The 7,332-nt window shown below is 43.9% G+C and overlaps 1 protein-coding gene across 1 annotated transcript in view; it reads right to left on the reverse strand.

Annotated features, from left to right (window-relative positions):
* Positions 1-7,238, reverse strand: part of unc5b (unc-5 netrin receptor B) — a 355,814-nt gene extending 348,576 nt beyond the window's left edge. Inside the window, exon 1 of the mRNA XM_043679165.1 lies at positions 7,100-7,238. The gene's annotated coding sequence lies outside the window, so the exon portion shown is untranslated. The remainder of the gene's footprint in view (positions 1-7,099) is intronic.
* Positions 7,239-7,332: the final 94 nt, after the last annotated feature.

A 7,332-nucleotide genomic window follows, 5' to 3' on the forward strand; every position in this document is an offset into this window, starting at 1 on the left:
GCTGTTCTTCAGAATCATCCCACAATCAGCAATATCAACGTTTGCTTCCAAACTCTTTGCAAACATGATTGTAATGTTGTGGAGCTGGTTTCTGTTGCTTCATAATGTAGCACCTGTCATGTCTTCACATGACCTCAGCTGGTTGCAAAATATTAGAAACCTTTGCTGCTCTCCAGGTGATTAGATTTCTGACTCACTCTGTCTGTCCAGTATATAATTGTTGTCATTCCCTACCTTCTCACTGGTGGTGTGTCTGACTTTGCAGAGGAAGGCTATGTGGTTAGTCGCTCTCAGCACCATGGGTGTGGTTTGAATCTCACGAATGGCTTTGACGTTGAAATCTGTATGCATGGTGAGTCCTGACACCATTGGATCATTGATATCTACCTGGTTGAAGATTTCGGGGATCCAAGCGCTCCTTACATATTGACAGTGCAGCATGATTGTTCCATCTCATAGAGTTGGTGATCCAATTGATTGATTAGATTAGATTACATTACAGTGTGGAAACAGGCCCTTCGGCCCAACAAGTCCACACCGACCCGCCGAAGCGAAACCCACCCATACCCCTACATTTACCCCTTACCTAACACTACGGGCAATTTAGCATGGCCAATTTAGCTAACCTGCACATCTTTTGGACTGTGGGAGGAAACCGGAGCACCCGGAGGAAACCCACGCAGACACGGGGAGAACGTACAAACTCCACACAGTCAGATTGCTTGAGATGGTCATTAGATTTTTTTGTTGTACGTCACTTTTAGGTCAGTATTTACTTTTCATTTCAGATTTTATTGAATTCAATCTTCACCATCTGCAGATTGAATCCATATCTCCAAACCTTAGATTGAGAGGTACTAGATCACGTGGCCACAGCCTCCCTGGTTACATAATATTGAAAAATTTTTTATTGCAGCACCTGTAATGTACAGATGTACACCATAGCCAGAGGCAATTGCATGACTATGCTCAAACTGAACAATTTTGATGTACTGTTGTGGCATGCTTCCCTCAGTGTATGGTGCTGCAGAAGGACAGAGTTCAGTAAGATGGAGACTGAGACCCTTATACCATTGAGTCACATGCCAGGATATTACATCATGATGTGATGACATCATGAGCATGACTCTTAAAAGGTATCGTGCACATCCGCTGTGAGACATCTCAACACCAGTGACACCCATGGCCATTGGATGAACTGTGAAGAAAATCATTGTGTGAAAAACATTCTCCTCAGTTCTCCTCTGCACCTCTAGCCAATCATCTTAGATTTGGATTTCCTGATAACCGAGTCCATGGGAAGAGATTCCATCAAAAGCTTTTGATTTGGAATCTTTCCCTTCTTTGTTTGCTAAGGAAAATTATTCCAGTTCTTCTCATCTCTCCACAGTCAGACCGATGGTATAATAATGCACCAGGGATTAACTCTACATTGCTAGTAAACTAACATGCATCAACAATACTATCACTATGCCCCATCCAGGGGTAAACATTATTAGGGAAAGGATTCTGTCCACTTCTGATACTTGATCCACTCAGGTGGATTAAACATGGAGTAAGACTGTGTGATCAATACCATGGGGCGTTTTGAGGAGTAATTTAGAGCTCAAAACCTGTGAAAGTAGCTATCACGTGCTGCTGTTACAACAAACCAAAAATAACTTTTCAGCCATCTTCCAAAGGTAAAGTACAGATGGTAACTGATCGATCCTCTCTCATTAAACTCATAGTTCACAACCTCTCCATTTGATTACCAGCCAGTAATCACTCAGTATTGCACGTTTTTCACTTATTATCATGCACAGTGACACAGATAATCCAATCGTAGACCTGTTCGGAGGTATCATATGTCAAACAGACCACAGTGAGGGGATCTGCAAAACAAACACTGCCTAACAATAACATAAAACCCCCAGCAAACAAACTAAACAGCACAAGAGAGAGAAAAATAAGAGAGCCTGTCACAATTTCAAGGCTTAATCTAATCCCAGAGTTCAGCTGACATTTCCTAACAATGAAAGCTGGAGCTTTGTGGTTTTACGATGTCACTTAAACTCCAGAATTAAGTTACAATCTCCTAGCTCTTCCAGTTAACCACTGTTCTCTACATATCATCACACTGCTTGGAAGATACAAAAACGTTGACATTTGTACCACAGTAAGTTCTATTTCAAACAGCTTGCTTGATCTGAATCAGGGTGACGTTGCATTTTCACGGATCTTTGCAAAATCGAACAGCAAGAACATTATTTCAAACAACCTACCATTTGTTTTTGAGAGAGCAACATGTAATGTGTTCTAAAGAAGCTTGAAATGTTAACTCTGCTTTCTCTCTCTCCACAGATGCTGCCAGACCTGCTGAGTTTCTCCAGCAATTTCTGTTTTCATTTCAGATCTTCAGCATCTACAGTTCTTTGTTTTATTAAATCTAATGGCTTGGTGGTTTTGTTGACTCTGAATTACTTGCACATGAATTTCTCTCTGGTGTACAATAATGTGGTATAATTCACAACTAGACTCAGAGAGTCATACAGGTAAAAACAATGACTGCAGATGCTGGAAACCAGATTCTGGATCAGTGGTGCTGGAAGAGCACAGCAATTCAGGCAGCATCCGACGAACAGCAAAATCGACGTTTCGGGCAAAAGCCCTTCACCCAAAACGTCGATTTTGCTGCTCGTCGGATGCTGCCTGAATTGCTGTGCTCTTCCAGCACCACTGATCCAGAATCAGAGAGTCATACAGCACAGAAACAGACCCATCAGCCCAACTCAATCTAAACTGAACTAATCCCATTTGCCTGCATTTAGCCCCATCCCTGTAAACCTTTCCTATTCAAGTATGTGTCCAAATGTGTTTTAAATGTTGCAATTGTACCATTTCTTCTGGTAGCTCGTTCCATATGTGCTCCACCCTGTGTGAAAAGGTTGCACCTCAGGTCTGTTTTAAATCTTTCCTCTTTCACCTTAAACATATACCTCCAGCTCTGGTCTCCCATAACCTGGGGGAAAGACTTTGACTAATCAACTTATCCATGTCCCTCATGATTTTATAAACCTTGTATAAGGTCACCCCTCAGCCTTCCATGCCCAAGAGAAGAAAGTCCCAGCCTATCCAGCCTTTTTCCTTATAATCCAAACCCTCTAGACTCGGTAACATACTTATTAATCCTTTCTGCTGCCTTTCTAGGTTAATAACATCTTTCTACAGCAGGGTTGCCAGAATTGTATACAGTATTCTAAAAATGGCCTCAATAGCTTCTTGTACAGTCACAATATGACGTCCCAACTCCTATGCTCAATATTCTCAAAGATAAAAACCACACAACACCAGGTTATAGTCCAACAGGCTTCTTTGGACGTACTAGTGCTTCCAAATAAACCAATTGGACTATAACCTGGTATTGTGTGGTTTTTAACTTTGTTCACCCAGTCCAACAGGCTCCTCCACATCATGGCTACTCTCAAAGAAGGTAAGTGTGCTGAACGCCTTCTTCACCACCCTGACTACCTGTGACATCACTTTCACCACCCTGACTACCTGTGACATCACTTCCACCACCCTGACTACCTGTGACATCACTTTCACCACCCTGTCTACCTGCGACATCACTTTCACCATCCTGACTACCTGTGACATCACTTTCACCACCCTGACTACCTGTGACATCACTTCCACCACCCTGACTACCTGTGACATCACTTTCACCACCCTGTCTACCTGCGACATCACTTTCACCATCCTGACTACCTGTGACATCACTTTCACCATCCTGTCTACCTGTGACATCACTTTCACCATCCTGGCTACCTGTGACATCACTTTCAAGGATCTATGACCTGCACCCCCTTGGTCTCTCTGTTTGACAACGTCCAATCAAACTGCTGTCCTCTCTAAATTATGATGAATTCCAAAGTGCAGAGCTTTACAATAAGAGCTGTTAAGTTCAGGTGAATAACTCAGTCCCTGCTGTGGTCAGTAAGTCCTGCTGTATCCCCAAAAACATCCTGGACTCGACATATTTCTAGATCCTGATGACACTGTGAAGTGACACACTGGGGATCCTGCTGTCTCATTACTGAGAGAATCATAGAATCTCTACAGTGTACAAAAGGGGCAATCAGCCCATCATGTCTACACTGAGTCTCCAAAGAGTATCTCAGCCAGACTCAGCTGCAGCTCCCCCCACCCCCCATTTAACTAGCCAGCACATCCTTGGACAGAACTTAGCCAATCCACCTAGTCTGTACATCCATAGACACTACACTGCTATTTAGTTTGGCCAATCCACCTATCCTACCCATCTCTGGACTGTAGGAGGAAACCCACACAGACACAGGAAGAATGTACAAACTCCACACAGGAAGTCAGCCATGGGTGGGATCGAACCCAGCTCCCTGGCAATGTGAGGTAGCAATGCTCACCACAGAGCCAGTCCTGATAATCGGTGCTGAGTTTAACTTAAAGGTCACTGCATCTAAGGTGAGAGGAGAAGTTGAGAAGGCAGGATCTTTGTGGTGATCTCAGACAGTGTTGAGAATTGAACACGTGCTGTTAGCAACACTGTGTATCAATGCTAGTCAGCTGTCCAGTCTACTGAGCTAACCAAACCCCTAAACACCGAATAGGATGGAGGAGGCAATAATGAAACTTGTTTAACAGAAACTGAAAGTGCTGGAGAAACACATTGGGTCTGGCAGCATTCCTGATGAAGGGCTTTTGTCCGAAACGTCGATTTTCCTGCTCCTTGGATGCTGCCTGACCTGCTGTGCTTGTCCAGCACCATTCTAATCTTGACTCTAATCTCCAGCAACTGCAGTACCCACTTCTACCTGGCAGCAATTGTGGAGACAGAAACTGAGTTAACATTTTGAGTCCAGTGATGTTTCTTCAGAACAGTCACAGTACCCAGAAACTTAATTCCGTTTTCCTCTCCACCGATGTTGCCAGATTCTCCTGCACTGTATTTTTGTTTCAGACATCCTACATCTGAATTTCTTTGTTTTTTTTTGATAAGAAAAGGTATTTATTGGCTGGAACATCACAATTTTCCAATAGGCGCTACGAAAATGAAAGTACTTGTGTGCATGTTCCGCCTCCCATTCAGAGATTTAACCTTCGCTGGCATTCCCCTCAGTGCCCTGAGCCTTGGCTACTGTTTCAAATCGCTAACACTCTCCTAATTCATTGAAAAAATATCCACCACATTTAACAAAAGAGTGTTAACTGGTCTTGGTTGAAACTGTAGGTATGAGACTTTAACCAAGAAGAGAAGGAACCATTCTTAAAGTGTCTTCAAATCAGGAAAGATTTATTTGTCAACACATCCTTTGCTCGCTGGGCTGGTGATGGAAGTAGGCAGGGTGTATGGAAATGAAACACAGAAAAGTGTGATACAGAGAGCAAAGGAAGGTTTGAAAGCGAGGAAGGCAATGTGTGAAATACGGTGAATAATGAGGTACTGAAAGGGATGCAGAAACAGATGAGGTGGCAACAATTGACAGAGAAGGTGAAGTATGAACAAAGCAGGGAACAGAGGGGCACAGTAATGAAAACCATGTGAGAATAATTAGATACGAAGCAAAAGCAAAAATGGCACAACAAAGCAGAGAAAAACGACAACGCAGCTATTTAATTCAGTCTTAAGCACAGCCAAAGGACCATAAAATATAGGAGCACAAGTAGGCCATTCAGCCCAAAAAGTCTGCTCCATTATTCAAAGAGATTTTGGCTAATCCTGTAATCCTCAACTACACTTTCCTATCCTGTCCCTGGATCCCTTGATTCCTTCCCTGATTAAAAATCTGTCTATTTCAGCCTTGGACATACTGAATGACCCAGCCTCGACAGCTTTCTGCGGTCAAGAAATCAGAGATTCGCTACCCTCCCGAGAGATGAAATTGTTCCTCATCTCTGTCTGAACTGTGCATCGCCTTATACTGAGGCGAGAGCCTCTGGTCCCAGACTGACCCATAATGGGAAATACCCTCTCTCTGCATCGATCTTGTTAAGTCCCCTCAAAATCTTACATGGTTCAATAAAAGGTCACCTCTCATTCACCTAAACACCTATCTGTGCAGGCCTAACCTACTCAATCTTTCTTCACAAGACATTCCCTCCATTCCTGGGACCAGTTTAGTGAACCTTCTCCGGAATGCCTCCAATGCCAGGATACCTTTCCTCAGATAAAGGGTCAGTTTCTTCATCCCCCCTCCCCCCACCTTGTCTCAGCCGAATCCCTCCAGCCCGGCACCGCGCTTTTCCAGCAATAAAGTTTCAACTTTGATCTCCAGCATCTGCAGACCTCACTTTCTCCTCAGATAAAGGGCCCACAACTGTTCCGGATGCCAACATAACATGGAAGGATGTGCTAGTTTGATATTACAGAGTTCTCTCTTCTGTTACTGAGGAGACACTGCACAGAAATAGACCATTCAGCCCAAAAGACTCTGCTGACATTTATGTGCTACTTGCGTTTCCTCACATCCTTCTCCATTGAACCTCCTCTGTATATCCTTCAAATTCCCTTTCTTCCTCTTCGTTTGAACTTTTTCCTGACAGAAGGAGCCCATTCAGCCTATCCTATCCTGTCTGCACCCAGCTCTCAGAGCATTTTAACTTATTGTGAACTTTTATCCTAACCCTACATATAGTTTTGATTCAAGAGCCACTTGAAAGTCTCAGTTGAAGCCCTCTCAACCACACTCCCAGGCAGTGCATTCCTTGCCTGAACTACTTGCCATGCAAGAGGTTCTTTCTCACCTCGGGTACACTCCCTTTGCAAGATACTTTCAAACTGTTCCCTTTGGTTTTGGACCCACTTACAAATGGGAATGGTTTCTCCCAATCCACTCTGTCCAGAGTCCGCATGATTTAAAAATGAGATGAGATCTCCTCCTGTATTCCAGAAGTGAAATAGTTCCAATCCCTCCAATCTGCCCTCTGAACTGATGTGTCCCATCCTTGGAATCATCCCAGTAAATCCTTTTAGATTTTTCCAAATGCATTCACCTTCTTCCTGTACGGTGGCACACCCAAATATACAAAGCAAGATGGCGGCAGCAGCAGGATTGGCAGCGTTCTGGTACCTGTGGCCTACCTGCTCCTCAGCACCACGCCCCCTGCATCTTTATTTCTCCTCTTCTTTTCTCTTCCTTCTTCAACTTTTTCATGCTTTCGGTGGCGCTGGCAAACGATGGCAGGATGACTGAGATCAGATGGTCCAGGGATTGGCGATTGGTGAGATCAGGAACAGGGTAAAAGAAGGGGGAGAGCAGGAACAGGGTGTAAGGGGGAGAGCAGGGACATTGTTAAGGGGGAGAGCAGGAACAG

Source organism: Chiloscyllium plagiosum, chromosome 38, assembly GCF_004010195.1.
Source record: "Chiloscyllium plagiosum isolate BGI_BamShark_2017 chromosome 38, ASM401019v2, whole genome shotgun sequence".
Taxonomy (NCBI): Eukaryota; Metazoa; Chordata; class Chondrichthyes; order Orectolobiformes; family Hemiscylliidae; genus Chiloscyllium; species Chiloscyllium plagiosum.